Source organism: Schistocerca americana, chromosome 8 (genome assembly GCF_021461395.2).
Source record: "Schistocerca americana isolate TAMUIC-IGC-003095 chromosome 8, iqSchAmer2.1, whole genome shotgun sequence".
Lineage (NCBI taxonomy): Eukaryota > Metazoa > Arthropoda > Insecta > Orthoptera > Acrididae > Schistocerca > Schistocerca americana.
The window spans coordinates 50,541,336-50,569,180 of NC_060126.1; the positions used below are offsets into that span (position 1 = coordinate 50,541,336).

Consider the following 27,845-nt stretch of genomic DNA (forward strand, 5'->3'; position numbering starts at 1 on the left):
TGAATTGTTCCTTGTGACTTAAATCTGGTGTACCGTCCAATATTATTGAATAATGTTTATTTCTGGGTATGGTATCCTTTGTGACTGATATAGTCTCATCAGTAGTTAGGGTAATGATTTTATTTTGTATGTCCTTACTTAACTAAGTAGCAAACCTTCCATGTTCAGATGGTTCAAATGGCTCTAAGCAATATGGGACTTCACATCTGAGGTTATCAGTCCCCGAGACTTAGAACTACTTAAACTTATCGCCGCTATCGACAGGGGATCTCAAGTTGATTCCGTATTTCTAGATTTCCGGATAGCTTTTGATACCGTTCCTCACAAGCGACTTCTAATCATGCTGCGGGCCTATGGGGTATCGTCTCAGTTGTGCGACTGGATTCGTGATTTCCTGTCAGGAAGGTTGCAGTACGTAGTAATAGACGGCAAATCATCGAGTAAAACTGAAGTGATATCAGGTGTTCCCCAGGGAAGCGTCCTGGTACCTGTGCTGTTCCTGATCTATATAAATGACCTGGGTGACAATCTGAGCAGTTCTCTTAGGTCGTTCGCAGATGATGCTGTAATTTACCGTCTAGTAAAGTCATCCGAAGACCAGTATGAGTTGCAAAGCGATTTAGAAAAGATTGCTGTATGGTGTGGCAGGTGGCAGTTGACGCTAAATAACGAAAAGTGTGAGGTGATCCACACGAGTTCCAAAAGAAATCCGTTGGAATTCGATTACTCGATAAATAGTACAATTCTCAAGGCTGTCAATTCAACTAAGTACCTTGGTGTAAAAATTATGAACAACTTCAGTTGGAAAGACCACATAGATAATATTGTGGGGAAGGCGAGCCAAAGGTTGCGTTTCATTGGCAGGACTCTTAGAATATGCAACAAGTTCGCTAAAGAGGCAGCTTACACTACACTCGTTCGTCCTCTGTTAGAATACTGCTGCGCGGTGTGGGATCCTTACCAGGTGGGATTGACGGAGGACATCGAAAGGGTGCAAAAAAGGGCAGCTCGTTTTGTATTATCACGTAATAAGGGAGAGAGTGTGGCAGATATGATACGCGAGTTGGGATGGAAGTCATTAAAGCAAAGACGTTTTTCGTCGCGGCGAGATCTGTTTACGAAATTTCTGTCACCAACTTTCCGTTCCGAATGCGAAAATGTTTTGTTGAGCCCAACCTACATAGGTAGGAATGATCATCAAAATAAAATAAAAGAAATCAGAGCTCGAACAGAAAGGTTTAGGTGTTCGTTTTCCCCGCGCGCTGTTCGGGAGTGGAATGGTAGGGAGATAGTATGATTGTGGTTCGATGAACCCTCTGCCAAGCACTTAAATGTGAATTGCAGAGTAATCATGTAGATGTAGATTTAGAACCTAACTATCCTAAGAACATCACACACATCCATGCCCCATTCGAACCTGCGACCGCAGCAGCAGCGCGGTTCCAGACTGAAGCGTCTAGAACCGCTCGGCCACTACGGCCGGCCAAAACTTGCAGTTTTCGCCACACGTTTATTATGATCATTTAATACGGGACCAAACTTGGCTCTTAATTCTACTTGTCCTTAAAGTTTCCATTACCTGAGCTTCCCAGTACTTCATGGTCGCTTCTTACTGGAAGATTTCTTTCAACAAGGAAACATGCTATGGAAAATAATCTTAACAAAACCGATCTCCACCTTTTTTCTTCCCGACAAATTTGATTTTGAGTTACCTGATCAATTAATTCTCTGCGAAATGTCTTTCCACCTGTACATTTCAATAATATGTTGGGGGATTAAATGGTAAGAGATTTACACATGTGACACGCTTTTTCTGAATTGGTGAAGGCGATTGCTGGGATGGTTCCTTTGAAAACACAAGACGAATTTCCGATGTTACAGAAAACCATCCAAAGAGCCATTAAGCCTCAGAGAAGCATATAAAATATTGTCAGACATTCGAATATTGCAATTTATACTAATTACTATGTGAGTTACATAGAAATTAATAAAGAAGTTTTGGTTAGAAGCCAAATAGAAAGCTCATGATTACAGCAGATTCAAGTGTGTTGAATATCCTGACTCTTTAATGGTAGGAATAATTTTATCAACACTGAAGCCACTAATTAGCTAAATTCTTTAATGACTACCAATTTTCACAAGAAATTATATTTGCCTCTTATTCTCTTCGCATAGTAGGCTTTATTTGATCAAAGTTTGAGTATAATAGGTCAGCAATGTAAAATCCTTGCAACATCATTTGTAATTAAAGAGAAATTTTGCAGTCCTTTATTACAAATGTGAACATATACTGATTTTCATCCCTAGCAATCATTTTGAGCTGTATGGTCACTATTAAATGAGTGCATATTTAATTTGTAACTCCAGTTTATGTTATGAAAACGACGCAACTTATTGTGGTGTCACCGCCAGACACCACACTTGCTAGGTGGTAGCTTTAAATCGGCCGCGGTCCATTAGTACATATCGGACCCGCGTGTCGCCACTTTCAGTGATAGCAGACCGAGCGCCACCACACGGCAGGTCTAGAGAGACGTACTAGCACTCGCCCAAGTTGTACGGACGACGTAGCTAGCGATGCACACTGACGAAGCCTCGCTCATTTGCAGAGCAGATAGTTAGAATAGCCATCAGCTAAGTCAATGGCTACGACCTAGCAAGGCGCCATTAGCCTTACATAGCTTGTATCTAAAGAGTCTCACTTGTCAAGAGCGATGTACCACAAGGATGGATTAAAGTTAAGTATTCCAGCAGCTACGTACTTTTCTTTATCGCATTCATTACGTATCCTGTTTCAGACCTCACGCCCATCTGCTTGAGCTTAGCGCGTGCCTTTCGGCTTCCTCTCATTGTGTCTTGGCTGTCTTGTCTAGACACAACACTTATATTTTGCTTATAAATCAATGAAATATTATTCGCATCATTAATTTTCGTTGTTTTCTTGTTTCACAGCTCTAAATTGTTTATTTCACAAATTACCAATACATAATCCTCAGGAAGTAATGTACTTGAATTACGCTGTTCACAGTTTTTCTCTCTGCATTAATTTTCTGTTGTAATTTTGTAAATCTGCATCTTAAACAATACTATTGATTCCAGGATGAAATTTTCACTCTGCAGCGGAGTGTGCGCTGATATGAAACTTCCTGGCAGGTTAAAAGTGTGTGCCGGACTGAGACTCAAACTCGGGACCTTTGCCTTTCGCGGGAAAGTGCTCTACTATTGATTGTTACTAAAAATATAAGTAGACGTGCAACAGCACTTTCGTCACGCAGATTGTAGCCAGTTTTCAGAGAGTCAAGGTGTAGTCAGTTTGTAAAACTAATAGTTCGTTGCTCCACACCACCTCCAAGCGGTAATAAGAGAGTTCATTGCAACTCCTGAACTTTTACTGATGATTTCTACGATGTGTCAATATTGCTACAGTTTCTTACAGCAACGTATTAAAGACAGCAGGGCGAATGCAGCAAAGCAGATATGAAGACCTAAAAGTTGAGTGTTAAATTCTTCCGCCGAGTTTACATTGCCCAAGGACTTTATTGACGTTTTTCATCTTATTAACTTTAGTCTAAATTTTCGGTACAAGCACATAATCTCCCGTACGTCCTTTTTTATTATTCATTTTTGATGAGACTGCTCAATTAGATTTGAAAGTGAACTATTTAGCCGTTGTAAATAATTATATTTACACACATACCTAACAGGAATGATTACGGAGCACAATTTTCTGAAGATGTTGTAAAAGGTAGATGAGGTCCAAATGCAACTAGGATCAGAATTTTACTATTCACTAACTAACATTTTACTGTCATAGACAGAACTGAAATGAAACATGATCATATTCAGTCTGTTTTGTTTGTTTGCTGTTCATTCTTTGGGATTTTTAGGCACAGAAAATTTGTGTTCCTTGTGAAGTTTTTACTGCGAAACTTGCAATGAGCAGTTATATTTCCTCGCGTGAGTGTTGCTAAGACACTGGTTGATATTTGTGCTTCAGATTTATTTTTCCGTTTGCTCAGTCATTCTCCTGTAGAGGTTCCACCTTCCTTGTTTCGTAAACCGTGTATAGACCTGTCTGCGTTGCGTGTCTTCCTTCGATTTACGGCGCTGTCCATTCATCTGAAAATACTTGCAGTGTTTGTGGCCTGTGTGGGCGAGACGATCCGTACATGCGAGTCATCTTCTAAGAAATGCCTGATGAAGCTTTTGTATGTAAAGGGAGTGGCGTAGTACTTCAGTTGCTGTCTTTGAGCACTCGACATAGCATATTAAAAGCCGCGTGACTTACGAGAAACATCTTAAAAGTATATTAGGATATGACCAATAATGAGGTGCAGCGACGTTCATTGGGCATGTGAATATGCACTTCTCATTAAATTTTTTATTACTGCCGCCATTATTAACTTTCGGTCACAACGTGAAATGGCATGACATGTTCAACAATGTCGGGTCTCCTTGACTCAACTTATCTTTTACGTGCAGTGTGTCATTTTTAACATTTTAGGGAACAATCGTTTTTGAATATGCATTTCTTCCTCTCCATCTGCCACTCACGCAGGCGCGTGTTTGTCGCTCTCTGGTCATACTGACCCTTAGATGTAGAACGAGGGTTAAGACACACAGTGTCTACAAAAAGCTGCCCTAGTAACCTGACACATTAAAGATTTCAATGTAGTGCAAAGCTAGGCAACTTGCTTTGAATTTTCGTTTCAGTAAATACGGAAAAGAGGTATCATATGGCAACAACATAACTGCTCATGGTCTAGCGGCAGTTCCGTTGTTCCGCCTCGAGCTCCAGGCGGGAAGGCTGTTAGTTTAGTGCCTCACCGCAGCGTCGCACGCGCGTGGACGCCATTTTTCATTATTGTTCACTGAGGGTTACCGCATTGATAAAGTGTATAGTGGGCAAGTGCCTTCCCTGCAAATGAAAGTGGCCGCGGTCGATCTAACTGTCCGCGTGCGGGTGTTTGTACTGAAGGCCTCATCTGGGCAGCGTCGAAAACTGACATTGGCTGATCTCGTTTCTGCTGCTAATGAGGTTGGTGCCACGTCTTCCCGGGTACAATGGAGCAACAAGGGGACGCTCAGCTTACTGTTCCCAACTTTCTGCCGTTACCCTCGTAACACGGGCCTGAGATTGTTGTTGCCAAGCCGGCAGTGTCCGCAGTGCAACATAATAGACGTCGTATGCAGGGTGGCTAGGAGTCGGATACGTCTGCTCCTCAATCAGCCCTTCCTGAAGTAAGTTTCTCGGTTGATGTATCTTGTAGTGCTGATTCCTGCATTACTGACGGGGTCGAAGGCGTGAAAACAACTGCTGAGGTCTCTAGAGTTTCTCCTAGTATTCCTCCCGCTGTTGAGGGAGCTCCTCCGGAACCACCTAAGGAGGAGAACGTCGTAGAGCCTTGTGGTGTTCCAATGATTCAACAGCAGCAAACTGAAGCGATCCTAAATTTCACTTTTCCCCTGAGGAAACCATCAAGGTGACGTTGGAAAGACCTACTGCAAACGATTGATGGCCAGAAAATACCACCTGTCGATCCAGACGTTGCCAAGTCTGACCCTCTCTTGTGCGTCGATCTGAACTGCATGGATCCCATCCTGTGGAGTGGGCCTCTGCGGCTCCTTTTTTGACTCCTACTTTGGTTAATCTTCAAGAATCGCCTATATCCCTGAATGCCTGGTCGTTGTTATAAACAGCGAGTCTAGGCTGAGGGTGCGGTGGCGCTTAAAAAGGAAAAACATGAAGATGTCAGAGGCGGATGTGCAAGTTCCGCAACGTGGACTCAGCAATGGACCCTGACACATACTGATCACGTCATTAAGTTGGTCAGTAGATGGAATTCTGTTTATTATTTTTAGATTATGCTTCGCTGCGTCGTTTTGCCTATGATTCCTACGCGTATGTCGTATTCCTACAAGAACTACAATTTATTCGCTTTTCTCTGTCTCATTTTTGCACTGTGTATAACGTGGCTCCCGAATATTCCAATTTTTTTTTTTTTTGAGCTGTGGAGAATAGGAAGTACTTTTCTTCACCTGGCCATGATTCTCCTTTATGCACCAATCGATACCACCGAACGCACTTAGGATCGTTTCAGATTTTATAAGGAAGAGTTGGTTCATTTGTTACAGAAAAGTCAGCAGACTATTTTGAGAGGTAGCAATTCTAACTGTGTGTTGCGTCCTGTAGATCAATCTCCCAGTTTCAATTTCTGCAGGGAATTGCAAGATGTTGGATTTGTAAATATCCGAGTCTTGTCAAATTAACATTTTTACCACTACTTCTAGCGGTAGGTTAGACAGATTTTATTTATCTTTTACGATAAGTGACGAGATTTTGGCTGTCGATGTCATCCCCACCAACTTCACGAGCCACTGTGTAGAGACTGCTGCTTTAAATCACTCGTGACGATCGGTGAAATTGTTTCGATCGCTTTGGATTTTGAATGTGGTGCACTTTGGGGATATATCACTAGATGTGGTGATTCGGGGATATATCACTAGATGCGGTGATCTGGGAAGTTTGTGACCGTAGTCTCCATTCATCTTTACGAAATGCTTCCGTTTTGGAATGGTGGGTGAGATCCCCTGCTACACACACAGGACACGACAGGTAGTTTAATTTGGGGAAAGGGGCCAAAATGAGTGGCTGTCAGTCGCACTTGAACATTCTGCTTTATTCATTTGACAAACATTACAAGAGTAAAGAAAACATTAAAAACAGAGCAAGTCAAACATTAATTTTAGAACTTAATTTCCAACTAAAAGTGCCATTCAGTCTCACGCCTTAAGGGCAAAACAACTTTAATTTATAACCGGCTGAAGGCCAATCAATTAAGACTCAAAAACAAGAATTTGAATTATAAAAGACAGAAGCTCTTATCGTAAAACATTTCTCTATATTAGACTGAAGGCCCAAACAATCTCACGCCTTAAGGGCAAAACAACTTTAATTTAAAATCGGCTCAAGGCCAATAACTTAAGACTCAAAAACAGGATTCTGAATTTAAAAAGCAAGAGGCCTTATCTTAAAACATTTCTTAAAATCAGGCTGAAGGCCCGAACAGTCTCAAGCCTTAAGGGCAAAACAACTTTAATTTAAAATCGGCTAGAAGCCATTCATAAACAAACAAGAAGGACACATAAGAAAAGAGAGTGCATCAAATGGCACTCAGAAATTTCCAAGGGTCGGCCTATAATTCAAATACTAACGCTCGCTCAGGTGAGACAGGCAGTCGGCCGAACAATTCTTAATCCGACGGCAACCCAACCGACAGCCAGTCAACGGACCAAGTGACAGGATAACTACCGTGACAAAAAATAAAAACACCTACAGACGTCTTTAGGATTTTATTTTATTTTGTCGCTACCAGTTTCAACCCTTCATTGCGTCATCATTAGGCTGAAGCGTCGAAACTGGTAGCGACAAAATAAAATAAAATCTTAAGGACGGCTGTAGGTGTTTTTATTTTTTGTCACGATAGTAAATGGCTGTCGTCCCAGAGACGTCCTGCTAAAAGGATGGACATACAAAAGGATAACTACCGGTCCACCCGACCACCACATAACAGGGAGTTCAATGGAACAAGGTAGAAGGTATCGGCGCCCACAATGAATTACACATTCAGCTGTCAAACTACACGCCGTGCTGGACAGCTACAACACGACGAGGAAAATACACTGCCTGAATTTACGTCAACGTCCAGTGCAGGTAACTGGAACGTTAACGGCCACAAGGCAGAAGATTCCGCTTGTGCACTTCAATTCAAAAAATAATCAAGTTAAACTCCACAGGAGGGTAGCTAGAATTTCGCCAACTTGAAAACACACGTTGTTGCTCACGGGAATGTCCCAACAGCCCACAACGAAATTCAAACGACACAATGTGAACAGTAGGGGTTGGCTGGTAGATTAAGTAGAGGCTCAACTTTCTTGTTCGGGATGGGAAGGCCGCGAACCTGGTAGCAATGGGAACAGCCCCTCACACTCCGACCGCGAGTGGACGCCACCAGCGGCCCCGGCCAAACTGCGCGCCACGGAGACTTCCTCGCTGCTCCTGCCCAGGCCCGGAAACGGTGAAAGCACCAAATATACGTCGGCCGATGAGACGACCAACCCAACGAGCAACTAGCGATCGTCCCGCTCCAACCTCCCTCCGTCGGACAGTTCACGTGTGTCGCCAGCGGTCGGCGGGCACTGGCTGTCCGCGCCTCACCGGCGCTCCGTCCCCCGACTTCACTGCTGCTGCTTCCCGGCTGCACTGCTGGTCCAACTGACTGCCAGACACACGACGACCCGTAAATACTATCGGTCGCTCCAGAGATGGCACGTCAGTGCACTTATCGATACGCGCTGCTGCTGCCGCTCGCGGGCGAGTAATGCAGGAAGTTAGTGACGCCTGTAAACAGAATAAGAAAACGAGGCGGCAGTACCGTAATAGAAGATGACAAACAATAAATGGCATGAACGCGAGCCGCTCACGGCTCAGTGGGTTCAACTGGTAAAGCCGAGGCCCCGGTAAACGTTGATTCGTTTCTGCCCTGATAGAGCGCGGCAATTTCGGATGATGTAAGAATGTTACTACCCTATTCTACGTTAACTTTGTTAAAGTGCTAATCGGACTCCCCCACAGACTGAGGACGTCGGGCGTCTAAAGGCGTAACTGTACAGCTGAAGCAGCGTCAAATGAAATGGTTGAGGATTCAATCCAAACCATGTTCCTTGGTAGCGGATGAATTGACATTTTTATATCATCTGATACGACGTCAGACTCTTCATCAACTGCGTGTATCACGTCGTTCAAGACCGAGGAAGGCAGTGCTGTGACGGCCCAGAAGGACGTCTTGTATGCTGTACATCAGTTCTGTGTTGGGCTGTGTGAGGTACTCGTTGCTGTCGATGTGGCGCCCTGCCCACTCGTCTGTTATAGGGTGCCAATAGGCTGCTGCTTTCTCGGATAGTTAAGCAACAATTCAAGCAAATCACATTAATCGTTTTTATTACAATAAAGTAGACTGACAATACATAAGCAAATAATCAATGTCCTTCGCTACATGCAATGTCCATACAAGTAATTCACACAAGTTCATAGTGATCACGAATCACGGCCCTTCTAGTGCCTCTCTTCTAGTGCGTGGTTTCTAGTCCGGGTCTGCTAGTGCGCGTCTTCTACTGTCCGGCCGAGGCTGGCAGGAGCGCTGCTTACATTCGCTTCGGCTGGAGGCCGCTCCTCTCGTGGTGCGGTCACAGTCGGGGTACTACTGGCTGACGCCGTCTCACAGCCTTCTCTGCGGTTACATGCTTTATCATCGCGCCAGTGCTTGTCGTTCACCGGAACAGTGATATACCATCCGATTTGTTTTTTTCGGTATCTGGGTCGTAGACGTACACCTGCTCATAGTTCTGCATTTTTAGATGATTTTGAATGTGACGATGTCTGTGACGCTTTTGTCGGATCGCCTCATCCTAAGTCGCCGGAGATGGATTGTTTTCCTGAGGAGTATTACGTGCGTTTTTGGCTTTTTTTGGGTACTACTTTTACATTGTTTTGAACGAAATGTTGAGGGGAGGTTCGTGCCCCACTCGTTTAACGTTGGAAAAATTGTGTTAATTACAAAATTTTCTGGTCAGGCACCAACTGATAAATTTCGGTGTATTAACTTATTAAATTTTTAGTAGAAGACTGTAACTAGGGCGGTTAGCAGACAGCTTTCTGCGTTGCTGACCATAAAAGCTGTATTCCTGGTCGTAATATTCTGATCCTGGTAGCTGAATGTCATGATCTCATATCCGTTGCCGCTGTTACTTCTGTTCCTGGTACTCTGGCCTTTCTAGGTTTCGACAAGGCGTTCGACCGGGTCATCCGTGGCTTCCTGTTGCAGGTTTTGGAAGCCGTTGGTTTCACAATTGACGCACGTAGGGATTCGTCTAATTTGTTGACGGGTATCCAAGCTTCGATGCCTGTCAGTGGCCGACTGACACCTCCAATTACCATCCCTAGAGGTTTTCCTCAGGGAAGTCCGCTTTCACTGTCGTTATTTGTTCCATCCTTTGAGCCCCTTCTTCGAAGAAGCAGTTACAAGGATGGACACTCTTTGGCACGACTACCTCGGTGCTGGCATACGCGGACGATGTGAAGGTGTTACTCTGTTCTCCCGCTGAGATTCCATTTCTCAAGACTACTTTGGATGCCTTTTGCCTTGTATCTGATGCCCACTTCAGCGAAGGTAAATGTCGGTTCATGTAACAACGGTGTTCTCATAATACTGTGATGTCGTGGGCTGTGGTGATCGATAGACATAAATCTTTGGGAGTCATAATTGATCGTTGTCCACTCCAAATGGCCACATGTAATTGGAAGTCGGTCACGGAGAAGATATAAGATGCAGTTCTGGCGTTCCTTTAACCTACATGATAAAGTTCGCATCCTCTGTGTTGTGCAAAGCGTGTTACATCGCTCAGATCTTTGTCCTTCCAACAACGATGGCTAGGAACCGAAAAGTTGTTGGATCGAATCACGATTGGTCCACTTTTTAAATTAAAACAAAGGGCTAGATTCTTCACTACCTGGGTCCCGCACTGAGACACAGTTATTGCATTAATTACAAATAAAAATCATCATCAATTGCGGTCGAAGACTTCAGCCATGAGGAGCCACCCTTGTTCTGCCAACGGCATTGTCTAAGAGGGCGGGGGGGGGGGGGGGGGGGGCGTGAGAGTTTCAGGACAATCTCTTGCCCTTGGATTGGAAAACAGCCTCTAAAGGCGGAAGAATCAGCAGTGTTCAACGGCATGGGGAAGCGGGAGACAGTGAAACTACTGCATTGAAGACACACAGTGTGTATAGAAAGGACAAAAGGCCTGTAATGGAAATAAGTGCCTTGATGATCTCTTCATTAGTAACAGATTCTGAATTAATCCCTCATTCGGATCTCCGGGAGGCGAGTGCCAATGGGGAAGTGACAATGAGAAAAGGGTTGAATAACCGACGAGAAAGTAATATTTTAGAAGTCGGAGCGTGAGATGTCAGAAGTTTGAACGTGGCAGGTAAGCTAGAAAGTCTGAAAATGAACTGAAATAGAAGGAAGATTTGTTTTCAAGTGAGTACGGGGTAATGTCAAAAGCAACAGAGAATGATAAAACGGAACTGAGATTCTTCATGATGTGAAGGCAGGACAGAGAGTGAGTTGCTGTAAGCAGTTCAGTGAGAGGATTATTCTTATCAGAAGAAACAGCGAACAAACGCCAACAACAGTAGCTTCGGTTCATATGCCAGCGTCACAAGGAGAACATAGAAAAAGAAGAAGAAGAAGAAGAAGAGAGAGAGAAAGAGAGAGAGAGAGAGAAAGAAAGTATATGAGTATATTAAAGCTGTAGTTCAGTATGTAAAGAGAGATGACAATCTAATCATCGAACAATGGAACGCAGTTGTAATAGCACAAGAGGCCACGACCAAAATTTTTGACTTGTAGCAATACGGCCAAAACCAAATAAAATCGATAAATTCGATTATCCTGAGTCAAAAAATATTAATTTCAGAAATTTTTCACGCTACGTCTGATCTGACAGCATTTTCAAAAATTCAACAGTTTTTTCCGAACTGTATCATAGCAAAACGTCTGATTTTTATAATGCAGTTCAATATTAAAAATCAATTTTTACAGACGTCTGTAATATAGCGCAAATCTGGAGAACCATTTGAAAAATAAGAAATGAAACAAGAAGAACAAAATCATGGCAAAACGTATGAAAATCTATTTTCTAGTAGATCTGAGTCAATTATTGAGCAAAAACCATTTTTCGGATGAAAATATGAGCACCCTCCATTCTGAGACCGTTATGAAAATGTATCTCACAGATGTGGGACACAGCTGTCAGTACGACATATTTTAATTGAGTGTGTTTTGTATACAGTCCCGTAAGCTGACACGGCCGGAAGAGCAGTATGCTGAGCACATGTCCCTCCGTATCCGCATGCACTGACGCCTGTGGGCTGAGGATGACACGGCGGCCGATCGATACCGTTGGGCCTTCATGGCCTGTTCTGGCGGAGTTTAGTTTTTTAGTGTTTTGTATAACGACATCAGGGTTGACCTGGCTCTGCCACAGGACCTGGCCGCTATTTTAACTGATAATGAGGCGAGTGTTCTTGTGTTTTAAGATTTTGTGTGATGTCCGGAATTCTTCCGAAAGTATTGGGTGTCAGATTTTAATGTGTCGCAGAGTGACTCGGCCATCCATTATTTTTAAATAGTAATCCGGTCACAGTCATCTATCCCCTTCTTAACCCCGTCTGTACTAGTATTTTATTCTTGATTTATGCTTCTTCTTTCTACTGCTCACCTTGTTGGGAGATTGCAACTTGTTTTTTAACAGATTTTCTCCACGTTCGTATTTATATTATCCATGCAACGGCGTTGATCAGCGTGCTGTTTAGCACCCTCATCCACAAATAATCATCACCAATACGAGTACGTGCAGAAAAGTAATACCTCTGAATTTTTCATGCGAAAATTCTTACAGGTTTTCAAATAAAACATTTTTTTTTTTACATTCTACGTCTTTACTGTTCGTGTCCACATACACTCCTGGAAATTGAAATAAGAACACCGTGAATTCATTGTCCCAGGAAGGGGAAACTTTATTGACACATTCCTGGGGTCAGATACATCACATGATCACACTGACAGAAACACAGACACATAGCCACAGGCAACAGAGCATGCACAATGTCGGCACTAGTACAGTGTATATCCACCTTTCGCAGCAATGCAGGCTGCTATTCTCCCATGGAGACGATCGTAGAGATGCTGGATGTAGTCCTGTGGAACGGCTTGCTATGCCATTTCCACCTGGCGCCTCAGTTGGACCAGCGTTCGTGCTGGACGTGCAGACCGCGTGAGACGACGCTTCATCCAGTCCCAAACATGCTCAATGGGGGACAGATCCGGAGATCTTGCTGGCCAGGGTAGTTGACTTACACCTTCTAGAGCACGTTGGGTGGCACGGGATACATGCGGACGTGCATTGTCCTGTTGGAACAGCAAGTTCCCTTGCCGGTCTAGGAATGGTAGAATGATGGGTTCGATGACGGTTTGGATGTACCGTGCACTATTCAGTGTCCCCTCGACGATCATCAGTGGTGTACGGCCAGTGTAGGAGATCGCTCCCCACACCATGATGCCGGGTGTTGGCCCTGTGTGCCTCGGTCGTATGCAGTCCTGATTGTGGCGCTCACCTGCACGGCGCCAAACACGCATACGACCATCATTGGCACCAAGGCAGAAGCGACTCTCATCGCTGAAGACGACACGTCTCCATTCGTCCCTCCATTCACGCCTGTCGCGACACCACTGGAGGCGGGCTGCACGATGTTGGGGTGTGAGCGGAAGACGGCCTAACGGTGTGCGGGACCGTAGCCCAGCTTCATGGAGACGGTTGTGAATGGTCCTCGCCGATACCCCAGGAGCAACAGTGTCCCTAATTTGCTGGGAAGTGGCGGTGCGGTCCCCTACGGCACTGCGTAGGATCCTACGGTCTTGGCGTGCATCCGTGCGTCGCTGCGGTCCGGTCCCAGGTCGACGGGCACGTGCACCTTCCGCCGACCACTGGCGACAACATCGATGTACTGTGGAGACCTCACGCCCCACGTGTTGAGCAATTCGGCGGTACGTCCACCCGGCCTCCCGCATGCCCACTATACGCCCTCGCTCAAAGTCCGTCAACTGCACATACGGTTCACGTCCATGCTGTCGCGGCATGCTACCAGTGTTAAAGACTGCGATGGAGCTCCGTATGCCGCGGCAAACTGGCTGACACTGACGGCGGCGGTGCACAAATGCTGCGCAGCTAGCGCCATTCGACGGCCAACACCGCGGTTCCTGGTGTGTCCGCTGTGCCGTGCTTGTACAGCCCTCTCGCAGTGTCCGGAGCAAGTATGGTGGGTCTGACACACCAGTGTCAATGTGTTCTTTTTTCCATTTCCAGGAGTGTATTTATTTCTCAACATAGTCACTCTGATGACGAACACATGTCTCCCAACGACAGACGTGTTTGTTGATACTGTCACAGTGTTTGATTTTGTTGACAGAGACACATCCTCACCTCTGCGTGCACCGCTTCGTCATGTTCAAAGTGAAGTCGTCGAAGGTGTTTGAAACAGACGAAAATCAGATACGCCCAAGTCGGAACTGTATGTAGGACCAAGAATGACAGCGAACCCAAGGTGTCGGATTGTTGCGAATGTTGCAGTGAATGTGTGTGGTCTGGCAAGTCATGCTGAAGGAGACGGCACACCATATGTGGACGAACTCTTCGAACTGGAAACTCGATTACAGCACGCCGTTTCTAACTCACCGAAATACACTCCTGGAAATGGAAAAAAGAACACATTGACACCGGTGTGTCAGACCCACCATACTTGCTCCGGACACTGCGAGAGGGCTGTACAAGCAATGATCACACGCACGGCACAGCGGACACACCAGGAACCGCGGTGTTGGCCGTCGAATGGCGCTAGCTGCGCAGCATTTGTGCACCGCCGCCGTCAGTGTCAGCCAGTTTGCCGTGGCATACGGAGCTCCATCGCAGTCTTTAACACTGGTAGCATGCCGCGACAGCGTGGACGTGAACCGTATGTGCAGTTGAAGGACTTTGAGCGAGGGCGTATAGTGGGCATGCGGGAGGCCGGGTGGACGTACCGCCGAATTGCTCAACACGTGGGGCGTGAGGTCTCCACAGTACATCGATGTTGTCGCCAGTGGTCGGCGGAAGGTGCACGTGCCCGTCGACCTGGGACCGGACCGCAGCGACGCACGGATGCACGCCAAGACCGTAGGATCCTACGCAGTGCCGTAGGGGACCGCACCGCCACTTCCCAGCAAATTAGGGACACTGTTGCTCCTGGGGTATCGGCGAGGACCATTCGCAACCGTCTCCATGAAGCTGGGCTACGGTCCCGCACACCGTTAGGCCGTCTTCCGCTCACGCCCCAACATCGTGCAGCCCGCCTTCAGTGGTGTCGCGACAGGAGTGAATGGAGGGACGAATGGAGACGTGTCGTCTTCAGCGATGAGAGTCGCTTCTGCCTTGGTGCCAATGATGGTCGTATGCGTGTTTGGCGCCGTGCAGGTGAGCGCCACAATCAGGACTGCATACGACCGAGGCACACAGGGCCAACACCCGGCATCATGGTGTGGGGAGCGATCTCCTACACTGGCCGTACACCACTGGTGATCGTCGAGGGGACACTGAATAGTGCACGGTACATCCAAACCGTCATCGAACCCATCGTTCTACCATTCCTAGACCGGCAAGGGAACGTGCTGTTCCAACAGGACAATGCACGTCCGCATGTATCCCGTGCCACCCAACGTGCTCTAGAAGGTGTAAGTCAACTACCCTGGCCAGCAAGATCTCCGGATCTGTCCCCCATTGCGCATGTTTGGGACTGGATGAAGCGTCGTCTCACGCGGTCTGCACGTCCAGCACGAACGCTGGTCCAACTGAGGCGCCAGGTGGAAATGGCATGGCAAGCCGTTCCACAGGACTACATCCAGCATCTCTACGATCGTCTCCATGGGAGAATAGCAGCCTGCATTGCTGCGAAAGGTGGATATACACTGTACTAGTGCCGACATTGTGCATGCTCTGTTTCCTGTGTCTATGTGCCTGTAGTTCTGTCAGTGTGATCATGTGATGTATCTGACCCTAGGAATGTGTCAATAAAGTTTCCCCTTCCTGGGACAATGAATTCACGGTGTTGTTATTTCAATTTCCAGGAGTGTAGTTGCTTTACACTTCGCAACGTTACACGCAGTTCAGAGCCCTGTAGCAACAAAGAGTTGCAACTTGCGTCAGCAAAAAAATGCTTCAAATGGCTCTGAGCGCTATGGGACTTAACATCTGCCGCGCTGGATTAGCCGAGCGGTCTTAGGCGCTGCAGTCATGGACTGTGCGGGTAGTCCCGGCTGAGGTTCGAGTCCTCCCTCGGGCATGGGTGTGTGTGTGTGTTTGTCCTTAGGATAATTTAGGTTAAGTAGTGTGTAAGCTTAGGGAATGATGACCTTAGCAGTTAAGTCCCATAAGATTTCACACACATTTGAACGTTTTTGAACTTAACATCTGAGGTCATCAGTCCTCTCGAACTTAGAACTACTTAAACCTAACTAACCTAAGAACATCACAACATCCATGCCCGAGGCAGGAATTCGAACCTGCGACCGTAGCGGAGCGCGGTTCTAGACTGAAGCACCTAGAACCGCTCGGCCGCAACGGCCTGCGCGTCAGTGAAGCAGGGAAGTCGACCGAGTAGTATGCATGACATCTAATACCTCAAAAGATATTGAAAGCGGAATAAAAAACTCGGAGGCATTACTTTTCAGCACGCCCTCGTACAGCCACTGATTGAGATCTCCCGGCTTTCTCTTTTGTCCCGACGCCTTAGGCCTCGGCCTTCCCAGCTTTAGCGTGAATTCAGCCTACATATGTGGAGAGCTTGTCCATCTAAAGGCATCAACTACTGCGCTGCGTCGGAAGGAAAAGCACCTGCACAAAGTGCTTATTTTTTATTGCGAACGGCACGGGGCCGCAATTAGGAGGCTAACCGCGCTGTGTGTTCCCGTCGTCGTGCCGAGATCGGATAAGAGACGACCAGGGGGCACGCAGTGAGCGGTGTTTTTAATTTGTGAGGTGTCGGGTGGCGGCCCTTGACCAGCTCTGCCCTGCCGCGGGCCCTTTACGAGTTCCGGCGGTGCGTGGGCGGCGGGCTGTGGGCTGAGGCGCCGGGACGGGCCGCTCCGTAGCGCTGCGTCCACTGCCGCACCCCGTCTCATTCCGGTCGGCAGCCTCAGTGTGGACACTCGAGCTGCTTCAGCATCGCTCCCCTCGAGCCGTTAAATGGAGCTCGGAAATTAGAATCACGCCAGTCACTGGCTACCCGCCAAATAAGGGGTTCAGCTTCGTTCAGTACCTCCAGGTGCAGCTCGTGGTGTGCGCACCACTACCCGTGGTAAAAGAGGCGAAGGGGTGCTGCCCTTCTGCTGTCCGTAAATGCGTCATCATTCAAGTGGGCTGCGATGTGAATGGATTGGCCGATCATACTAAAACTTTGTAAATATAAGATTATCATTGTAACTGAATGAACGTGATGCAACTACACTGCCGGGAAAAAGCAGTACACCTGAAAAGATGACGCCGATTTTGATCTAATTACAAAATGGTTCAAATGGCTCTGAGCACTATCGGACTTAACTTCTGAAGTCATCAGTCCCCTAGAACTTAGAACTAGTGAAACCTAACTAACCTAAGGACATCACACACATCCATGCCCGAGGCAGGATTCGAACCTGTGACCGTAGCGGTCGCGCGGTTCCAGACTATAGCGCGTAGAACCTCTAGGCCATCCCGGCCGGCGATCTAATTACAGCATACACCACCTGGGGGTATGGTAGATGTAATGATAATGTGATACGAGTAATACTCAGTAATTCATTTGATGTGTGTGTCTGTGTTGAGGTGTAATGATAATGGTTTCACCGTCGTCCGCCAACAAATGGTGTAGTGCCATAGCTACCAGAGTATCATGTGTGTCTGCCATTTAATATGGAATGTTTACTATCAGCAGGGTCAGTGTGGAGCAAACGTGTGAAGCAAGCAGGCAACCATGCCACAGAGATGCACTCATACTTTCTACAGCCAACTGGGAGAGTTTCAGAGGGATCAAACTGTGGCCTTCCGAGTGGCAGAATGGTCCTTTCGGAGAACTGCCACACACGTTGGACGTGCTGCGTAAGTTGCGCAATCTATAGTTTCACATGTGTAGATGAACTTCTTGATTTCTACAAAGCATAGACGCTCGCCAGGTTCGTCGCATTGCGTCCCCGAATACGGGCCTTTACCACGCAAAAGAGAAACACAAGCCACAACTCCATGTAGCGAGCAGCTATAATCTCTAGTTTTACTCAGGACTGAAAAGAGATATGTCTTCCCTTCTAGTGTTAAAAACGATTTCAATATGTTAGCTACCAGTTCTACACAGGAGTCTATGACCTAAAATGAAGCAAGCGTCAAACATCCATTATGTTACAGAGCGACCTGCTTTGAAACCTCTGGCCATTAAAATTGCTACACCACGAAGATGACGTGCTACAGACACGAAATTTAACCGACAGGAAGAAGATGATGTGATATGCAAATGATTAGCTATTCAGAGCATTCACACAAGGTTGGCGTCATTGGCGACACCTACAACGTGCTGACATGAGGAAAGTTTCCAACCGATTTCTCATACACGTTGCCTGGTGAAACGTTGTTGTGATGCCTCGTGTAAGGAGGAGAAATGCGTACCATCACGTTTCCGACTTTGAAAAAGGTCGGATGGTAGCCTATCGCGATTGCGGTTTATCATATCGCGACACTGCTGCTCGCGTTGGTCGAGATCCAATGACTGTTAGCAGAATATGGAATCGGTGGGTTCAGGAAGGTAATACGGAACTCCGTGCTGGATCACAACGGCCTCGTATCACCAGCAGTCGAGATGAAAGGCATCTTATCCGCATGGCTGTAACGGATCGTGCAGCCACGTCTCGATCCCTGAGTCAACAGATGGGGACGTTTGCAAGACAACAACCATCTGCACGAACAGTTCGACGACGTTTGCAGCAGCATGGACTATCAGTTCGGAGACCATGGCTGCGGTTACCCTAGACGCTGCATCACAGACAAGAGCGCCTGTGATGGTGTTCTGAACGACGAACCTGGGTGCACGAATGGCAAAACGTCATTTTTTCGGATGAATCCAGGTTCTGTTTACAGCATCATGATGGTCGCATCCGTGTTTGTCGACATCGCGCTGAACGCAGATTGGAAGCGTGTATTCGTCATCGCCATACCGGCGTGATGGTATGGGGTGCCATTGGTTACACGTCTCGGTCACCTCTTGTTCGCATTGACGGCACTTGGAATAGTGGTCGTTACATTTCAGATGTGTTACGACCCGTGCCTCTACCCTACATTCGATCCCTGCGAAACCCTACATTTCAGCAGGTTAATGCACAACCGCATGTTGCAGGTCCTGTACGGGCCTTTCTGGATACAGAAAATGTTCGACTGCTGCCCTGGCCACCACATTCTCCAGATCTCTCACCAACTGAAAACGTCTGGTCAATGGTGGCCGAGCAACTGGCTCGTCACAATACGCCAGTCACTACTCTTGATGAACTGAGGTACAGTGTTGTAGCTACATGGGCAGCTGTACCTGTACACGCCATCCAAGCTCTGTTCGACTCAATGCCCAGGCGTATCAAGGCCGTTATTACGGCCAGAGGTGGTTGTTCTGGGTACTGATTTCTCAGGACCTATGCATCCAAATTGCGTGAAAATGTAATCACATGTCAGTTCTAGTATAATAAATTTGTCCAATGAATACCCGTTTATCATCTGGATTTATTCTTGGTGTAGCAGTTTTAATGGCCAGTAGTGCAATTACAGCAGACGCCACCTAGGGAGGGGGGAGGGGGGAGGATATTAGATGTGATGATAATGTGATACGAATAATACGTATTCGCAATTGCGAATTCATTTGATGTGTGTATGTGTGTTGACGGTCGTCTGCCAACAGATAATTTAGTGGCATAGCTATCAGATGGCCATTTGTGTCTACCCTTTAATCGTGAATGTTCACAATCAGAATATTCAGTGAGGTGCAAACGTTTGGAGCAAGCAGGCAACCATGCCACGGAGACACACTCGCACTTCCTACAACCAACTGGGCGACTTTCAGAGGGGTCGAACTCTGGCCTTCCGAGTGGCAGAATGGTCCTTTCGGAGAGTTGACACAAAAGTTGGACGTGCAGCATAAGTTGCACAACGATGCTGGCGTAAGTGGTGACATGAGCATTCTCACATCTGTAGACGAGCTTCTTCATCTCTACAAAGTATAGACGCTCGCCAGGATCGTCCCATTGTTAGGACAGCAATGGCACATCGTACAGCTGCCAAAGCACAGATTGGAGGGCTTGTGAGCCCAGACCTGCCAATGCGAACTGTTGCGAACTGGTTATCAACAGTGGGACTACCGGCACACACATCTCTACCCCGTCTTCCACTCACGCCACTGCGTAGACGCACACAGGTGCTGTCAGAGTATCACTTGGAAAATGGAATGGCGCGCTGTGGTCTTCAGCGATGAAAGCAGATTCTTCCAGTACAAAAGTGATGATCATTTGGATGTACGCCATAGACCTGGTGAGCGCTGTGCCGTAGAGTTCTTTCGTCCAGGACACATTGGCCGCAGCCCCGGCCTTATGGTCTATGATGGGGTAGCTAACCAGCGTATGGTACATGGAATGTTGTTAGACCCTTTCTTGCAACGGGAAAGTGACGTGTTGTTCAAACAATACACAGCCCGTGTAACTCAACGTGCAGCAACTTCCTTGGCCAGCACGGTTTCTCGTCTTGTCTACAATCGAGAACGAGGTATGATGGGACGAAATGTGACTCGTGCGACTCGTCACACAACAACTCTAACAGGTGCAGCAGGCAGCCCACGGAGGCTACACCACGTAGTAATATGCGTATTTCAGCATGAGCGATCAGTGGTACCTCAGAACCGTCTGTGCTACTGATCTGTATATGTAATCATTTCATGTACCCCGTATGCACTGCTGCAATAAAAATCTTGAGCGTCTTGGAAACCTCCAACAGGGTGTACTGTTTCTCTGGCAATGTGTTAAGTTTTGCATAAAAACTGTGTAACTTTTCAATTCAGATTACGTGTGCTAATCTAGGATAGAACTGTCTACCCTATGTGTGAAAATGAACACAGCAGTGTAAATTACTTTCTGTGTGTTTGATACCAGTTACTCTAAACTGCATCTGACTATCTGCAAATGAGATTGAATATAAAGAATGGTTATCAATAATACTCAGAGTTGCATAGTCATGGATCATTCACACACAATGTCTAACTGTTATTTAAAAAAAAAATATCCTTCTACTGAATTTATATGAAATTTGCAATGAATACCGTTTCTGGTTTGCCGGCCGCGGTGGCCGTGTGGTTCTACGCACTTCAGTCCGGAACTGCGGGACTGCTACGGCCGCAGATTAGAATCCTGCCTCGGGCATGGATCTGTGTGATGTCCTTAGGTTGGTTAGGTTTAAGTAGTTCTAAGTCTAGGGGACTGATGACCTAAGATGTTAAGTCCCATAGTGCTCAGAGCCATTTGAAGCATTTGTTTCTGGTTTCGTGTTCGTCGCCACGGTCACTGGTGAGATATAGAGATATAAATCATCTAGAATGTTAGTAGTATCTTTACTATGTAGCTTTAAGAATATTCACTTAAACATACGGTGGCATTACTTGTAAGCACGCTGTCATTATTTTTCGCTTGAACTGACAACATAATGTGCAGTGTACGAATTTGTCATATTCTGCATATCATTTCAGTGCACAAGAACTACCTGTATTTTGCGTTCGGTGAGAGTTCGGTCATTAGTTGACTCATATTGGCACCATAGAACCAGCACTGTTCACAAATTAGTATCGTATAATCTGTAAAAAAAAATTTTCAATTCATATAAATGAATCAGGTGCTTTTCTCTGTAACACCTGTTCTGTCAGTGTTAATAACAAAATCCTTGTCGTAGTTTGTTATGAGGGCTCGAGTCTGGATTCGGAAATTTGCTTCTGGATCAAGGACTTTCTGCAGCGAAGTGCTTTCGCTCTCGGATACAGATCTGGTGATTTTTCTGTGACGAATCCGGTGCCTTCGTTTGACGAACAGAACTACTGGGTCAGAAGCTTAAAAATTCAAATCAGGAAATAAGCTAGCAGCAGAAGGCAGCTGCTGATTACATTCTCGAGCTTGTATGAAACGATCATAGGTCCACGAATCAGTTGTTCGCTAGACTGACGCTGTCCACTTTCCTCTATTTCTCTTCGTCCTCGAAATCGCCTGATGAAGATGACGAGCCTTCTTTTCTTCAAACATAGGTACCTTCTTCTTCATCGATGTCTTGTTGGCGAATTAGTTTGTCTTGTACCACGTGTTGTTACTCCTCTAGCATTTCGAAAATGTAGCGAAATATTTCTTCTTCAGTTACAAGTGTTCTAGTATTATTGCTGCAGAAGCTTTCAAAACGATGAGATTGTTTTGGAGAAGGAGCTACCGTTTTTAATAGCACTTTTGAAACTTCACTGCAAAGCGATGCGGCTTCACAATCAGGTTTACTTTCTCTTGCTGTCGAAGTACGAGGCACATCACTACGTTTAGCTCGTAAAATCAGACATCTGGAAGCTCTGACATGAAACTACTTCGGAGCTAACATACGAATAAAATATTCTTCAGGTTTGTGGACGCTGTTTTCTTTCTCCCTCCACTGACCGAAAGTTGTTAGTGCAAATGAAATGCAGCTGTTTCTGATGGGTCATTACTAGCTGCAGGATTACCAAGAAATTACCTAGGAAATGGATAGAGATAGGATGGTGGGGGAGGGGGGAGAAGGAGGTTATACACAGAGAGAGGGCAGGAGCAAGTGATGATCAAAGAGAGAGGTTGTAAGATACCTTTATTTGCAGATAAGGGCGCATTTTAGTTTCACATACGTGAAGTGGATGTATCAGCGGCGGAGTACGTACGGAATAGTGGCGGATGTACACAGTGCTTTAATGGTATGCTAACTTAGTATGCTGATTTCTGTCGCATGCTGCTCACTGTTACATGCTTGTGTGTGTTGAACACGCAGATAGTATGATTTTCTCAGTCGGTGGAGAGTACGTGCTGGAGATAGTTGAAATGTATCTTCTGCTTCCAGAGCCTTCTTGTGAATTGCTGCGGATAACGATTTATTTTGTTCTTAAGAGATGATAAAAGCTATCAAACCAAAGAGAAAGTGGATATGGACACGAAAGTGGATTCTTTGACTCCAGAAATTGGGAACATCGGCTGGGCTAGTTAGAGCTTGAGAACGCCTGTTCTTTCAAAAACCATTAGAGGATGGACGAAGCAAATTTTGCAGAATTACTGCAAAAGGTCGCCCTTATCATACAAAAGCAAGACACAAACATGAGACCAGCATTACCAGCACAACTGAAGCTCGAGGTGGTTTTGCGATATTTAGCTGCAGGAGAAAGTCTTAAGGCCAACGGCCTTGCCGCAGTGGTAACACCGGTTCCCGTCAGATCACCGAAGTTAAGCGCTGTCGCGCTGGGTTAGCACTTGGATGGGTGACCATCCGGTCTGCCGAGCGCTGTTGGCAAGCGGGGTGCAGTCAGTCCTTGTGAGGCAAACTGAGGAGCTGCTTGACTGAGAAGCAGCGGCTCCAGTCTCGGAAACTGACATACGGCCGGGAGAGCGGTGTGCTGACCACATGCCCCTCCATATCCGCATCCAGTGACGCCTGTGGGATGAGGATGACACGGCGGCCGGTCGGTGCCGTTGGGCCTTCATGGCCTGTTCGGGAGGAGTTTTAGTTTCAGAAAGTCTGAAGTCTCATGAAGCTCTATACCGGTTGCCAGTTACCACTATCAGTAGAATTCAACATGAATATGCACTGGAAGACGTCATAAAAGTAAGTACAACATTTCTTTCACAAACGACGTATTTATTTCGTATAATTTTATATAATATTAATGTAATTAATATAATTTTAATATAATGAATCATTGTGACAATGTTAATAACATTTTAACGTAGAGAAAGAGGCAAAGTTTAAGACAGGCCTGATAGTGCAATTTTTTCATGAAGTGTTTCGTACCATAATAGCAATATTAACGAGATCTTTATCATTGTTTAAGTTTAAGACCATTTACAATTGGAGGGAAAAACAAGGATTATTTCAAAACTAAATTAAAAATCTGTTTAACGTCCTTTAAACACACTTATAAATGCATATTTTAAAATGCATAAATATCGAATGAATAATCATTTCATCGATATTTAAATCAGGTTTGACGTGGCTCTTAATACTACCTGAGCCGTTTAAAAGAAGTACTCAAACTGGATTTCAGTTCACAAGCAAATTCCTTATCGCTTCAGACAGTATGCCCCCTCCGAAAAAATGTTCCGCCGCCTCGCCCGTATTTTCATCATGGAACGTCTGCACTGATAAAGTTGGTGCACGTGAAACAGTACGTTTCCTCTTGTCGATTATCTTGGTTCGTAGCTGCGCCCTGTTGGCAACATATCGAAAGCTATTCTTCGGTCAGAAGTTTCACCCGTTCGTTTCAAACGAGACACTGTATTTCTAACGGTAACCGTATTGCGCTAGGAATAGGTAAGTTTCTTAAATGACCTACTACGCTGTTCCCAAACGAGTGAAATCCATCATCCGTAGCTTACGAAAGGTCATTTGTTTGTCTGATTTTACCCGGAATTTTATCAACCTTTTGCAATGAGTTTGCTTTCTTCTCTGTCTGGGGTGGTCAGGAGACGTAAAGTTCAGATATGTGTGTGAAATCTTACGGGATTTAACTGCTAAGGTCATCAGTCCCTAAGCTTACACACTACTTAACCTAAATTATCCTAAGGACAAACACACACACCCATGCCCGAGGGAGGACTCGAACCTCCGCCGGGACCAGCCGCACAGTCCATGACTGCAGCGCCAAGACCGCTCGGCTAATCCCGCGCGGCGGAGACGTAAAGGCAGACTGCTGTTTTGACTGAGAGGATGTAGATTGAAAGTGTGCAGATGATGACTCATCGAATCCAAGATGCTCATGTCGGTGTGGAGACAGTGTTGTCTGAATTCTGTGTCTGAAAAGAAACAAACAGTCAGACAGAAAAATGTATTTCACATTCTTGCTTCAGGCGCTAGATAATCAAGAAAAATGGAAGTACATTGAACATGGATTCAGGCCCAAACGAATATTTCCTGGATGCGTCTCATGAAACCATTTGCTAAAACAACTCAACAAGAGGAGAAAAATATCTTTAATTATCACCTTTCCGGAGCAAGAACGACGATGGAAAGTACATTTGACATATTGACTATGAAGTTTAGAGTCTATGAAATGCCAATACTAACTAAACTTGGAAAAAATCGTGAAGGCAACGTGTGCGTTGCATAATGGTTGCGCAAAACAGATTCAGATTACATTACAAAAAGGTTTACAGATGGCAGTGCTGAAGTTGTGGACTTGCAGTTAATCACACAGAAAATCGTGGGCAAGACATCATCACGCGACAGCGAGTGAATAGTTATTGTGGTCAGGCTAAATGGAAAAGGGAACAATATGTAAACTACTTTAATGGTACTCCCACAAACATGGATGAGTTTTGTGTTTTGCAAGAAACTCAATAGTTTCTCTGTCTTTCCACCTGAGTGACAAGACTTTTGCAACTTGTGTAATCAAAACTTTCGAAGAAAGACGAGTGCAATTGGAGCTAGTCAGTGCGAGTACCAAAATTCTGGTGTGAGCTACAAGCTTTGACTCCCCCCCCCCCCCCCCCCCACCACCACCACAGCTAACACCACAATCCCTTCCCCGCTACGGTTTACTCGTGCTGCAATATCAGATGGCTTACGAGCAGACAGCATGCCGTTTACCACAACAAGGAGCGTGCTGTTCCCCGTGTACTTTTTAGGGCATGCTGTCTACTCGTGCTATGCAAAAGGGCCGTGTACAACTGCCCTAAGGAGCGAGCGGCAGGTTCCCCCGCTGGATAACAGAGGCGGTTGGCCATCTGGCGTTTTCAGAGCCAGTTGGATGAGGTGCCCATGCAGAAATCTCTCACAACGTCACCAAAGAGACACGTAGGAAAAGTACATTTACTCTGGCGCAAATCAAGTAATTGTTATTATTAAATATTTCCTAGTCCGCAGCTCGTGGTCGTGCGGTAGCCTTCTCGCTTCCCGCGCCCGGGTTCCCGGGTTCGATTCCCGGCGGGATCAGGGATTTTCTCAGCCTCGTGATGACTGGGTGTTGTGTGATGTCCTTAGGTTAGTTAGGTTTAAGTAGTTCTAAGTTCTAGGGGACTGATGACCATAGATGTTAAGTCCCATAGTGCTCAGAGCCATTTGAACCATTTTTGAAATATTTCCTAACGAAGTTACCTTTGGCCACTCAGACATTAGGAGGAATCTACGGGTCATAAATAGGTTCTTACAAGGCCAAGAAACGTTGATGTTAATAACTTTGGCGTAACTGAAGATGTACGATGTTATAGGAACTGTACCGACTGTTCGCTCAAGTTACAGAATGGGCGCCATATCAGGCAGTCGCCGACAAGATGCCTGTCGATCTACCTCGTACCGTTAACAGTTAGCTTACAATCAATGTGAACAAGTTCATTTTACGGTGTTTCTTAAATAAACGGACCATAATGGCATCACGTGTAAAATTATTTGCACAAAAACCTTCTTCCCGCTCCATTACGTGAAACATAGGCAGTAACAGGTACAAAGAACTTCTACGCGGCAGCTTACTGAGTCGGACTGCCTTAATCATCGCAAAACTCAGGTGGGAAAGCGCCGTTAGTTACACTGTACGCCCTTTATTCTGCCATCTACGTACTCGCCGACTAATATGAGGCATTTCTGGAGGTTTAGTACGAGTGAGGGCTTCTTGTAAGATGAGGAGGACATGGACAGAGAGGGGGGCGGAAGGAGATTAGGACGTATATCCAATTCCCAGACATAGACTATGTGATCAAAACTATCCGGACACCCCCAAAAACATTAGATTTTCATATTACGTGCATTGTGCTGCCACCTACTGCCAGGCACTCCATATCAAGGAGCTCAGTAGTCATTAGACATCATGAGAGAGCAGAAAGGGGCGCTCCGCGGAACTAACGGACTTCGAACTTGGTCAGGTGATTGGGTGTCACTTGTGTCATACGTCTGTACGCGAGATTTCCACACTCCTAAACATCCCTAGGTCCACTGTTTCCGACGTGATAGTGAAGTGGAAACGTGAAGGAACACTTATAGCACAAAAACGAACAGGCCGGCATCGTCTGTTGATTGACAAAGACTGCCAACAATTGAAGAGGGTAGTATTGTATAATAGGCCGACATCTATCCAGATCATCACACAGGAATTCCAAACTGCATCAGGATCCACTGCAAGTACTAGGACAGTTAGGCGAGAGATGAGAAAACTTGGATTTCATGGTCGAGAGGCTGCACATACGCCACACATCACGCCGGCAAATGCCAAACGAGGCCTCGCTTGGTGTAAGGAGAGTAAACATTGGACGATTAAATAGTGGAAAAACGTTGGCAGGGTGTGGGTATGGAGCATGTCCGGTGAACGTCATCTGCCAGCGTGTGTAGTGCGAACAGTAAAATCCCGAGGCGATGACGTTATGGTGTGGTCTTGTTTTTCATGCAGGAGGCTTGCACCCCTTGTTATTTTGCGTGGCATTATCCCATCACAGGCTAACATTGATGTTTTAAACACTTTCCTGCTTCCAACTGCTGAAGTGCAATTCGGGGATGGCGATTGCATCTTTCAACACGATCGAGCACCTGTTCATAATGTGAGGCCTGTGGCGGGGTGGTTACACGACAATAACATCCCTGTAATTGACTGGCCTGCACAGAGTTCTGACCTGAATCCCACAGAAAACCTTTGGGATGTTTCGGAACGTTGACTTAGTGCCAGGCCTCATCTCCCGGCATCGATATCTCTCCTCAGTGCAGCACTACGTGAACAATGGACTGCGATTCCCCAAGAAACCCTCCAGCATTTGATTGAACGTATTCGTGCGAGAGTGGAAGCTGTCATCAAGGCTATGGCTGGGCCAACACCATATTGAATTCCAGCATTACCGATGGAGAGCGCTACGAACTTGTAAGTCATTTTCACCCGGGTGTCCGGATACTTTTGATCA

The 27,845-nt window shown here is 46.0% G+C and overlaps 1 pseudogene; it reads left to right on the plus strand.

The window, feature by feature from the left end:
- The first annotated feature begins 23,144 nt into the window (after window positions 1-23,144).
- Window positions 23,145-23,262, plus strand: LOC124546039 (annotated as a pseudogene).
- The last annotated feature ends 4,583 nt before the right edge of the window (window positions 23,263-27,845 follow it).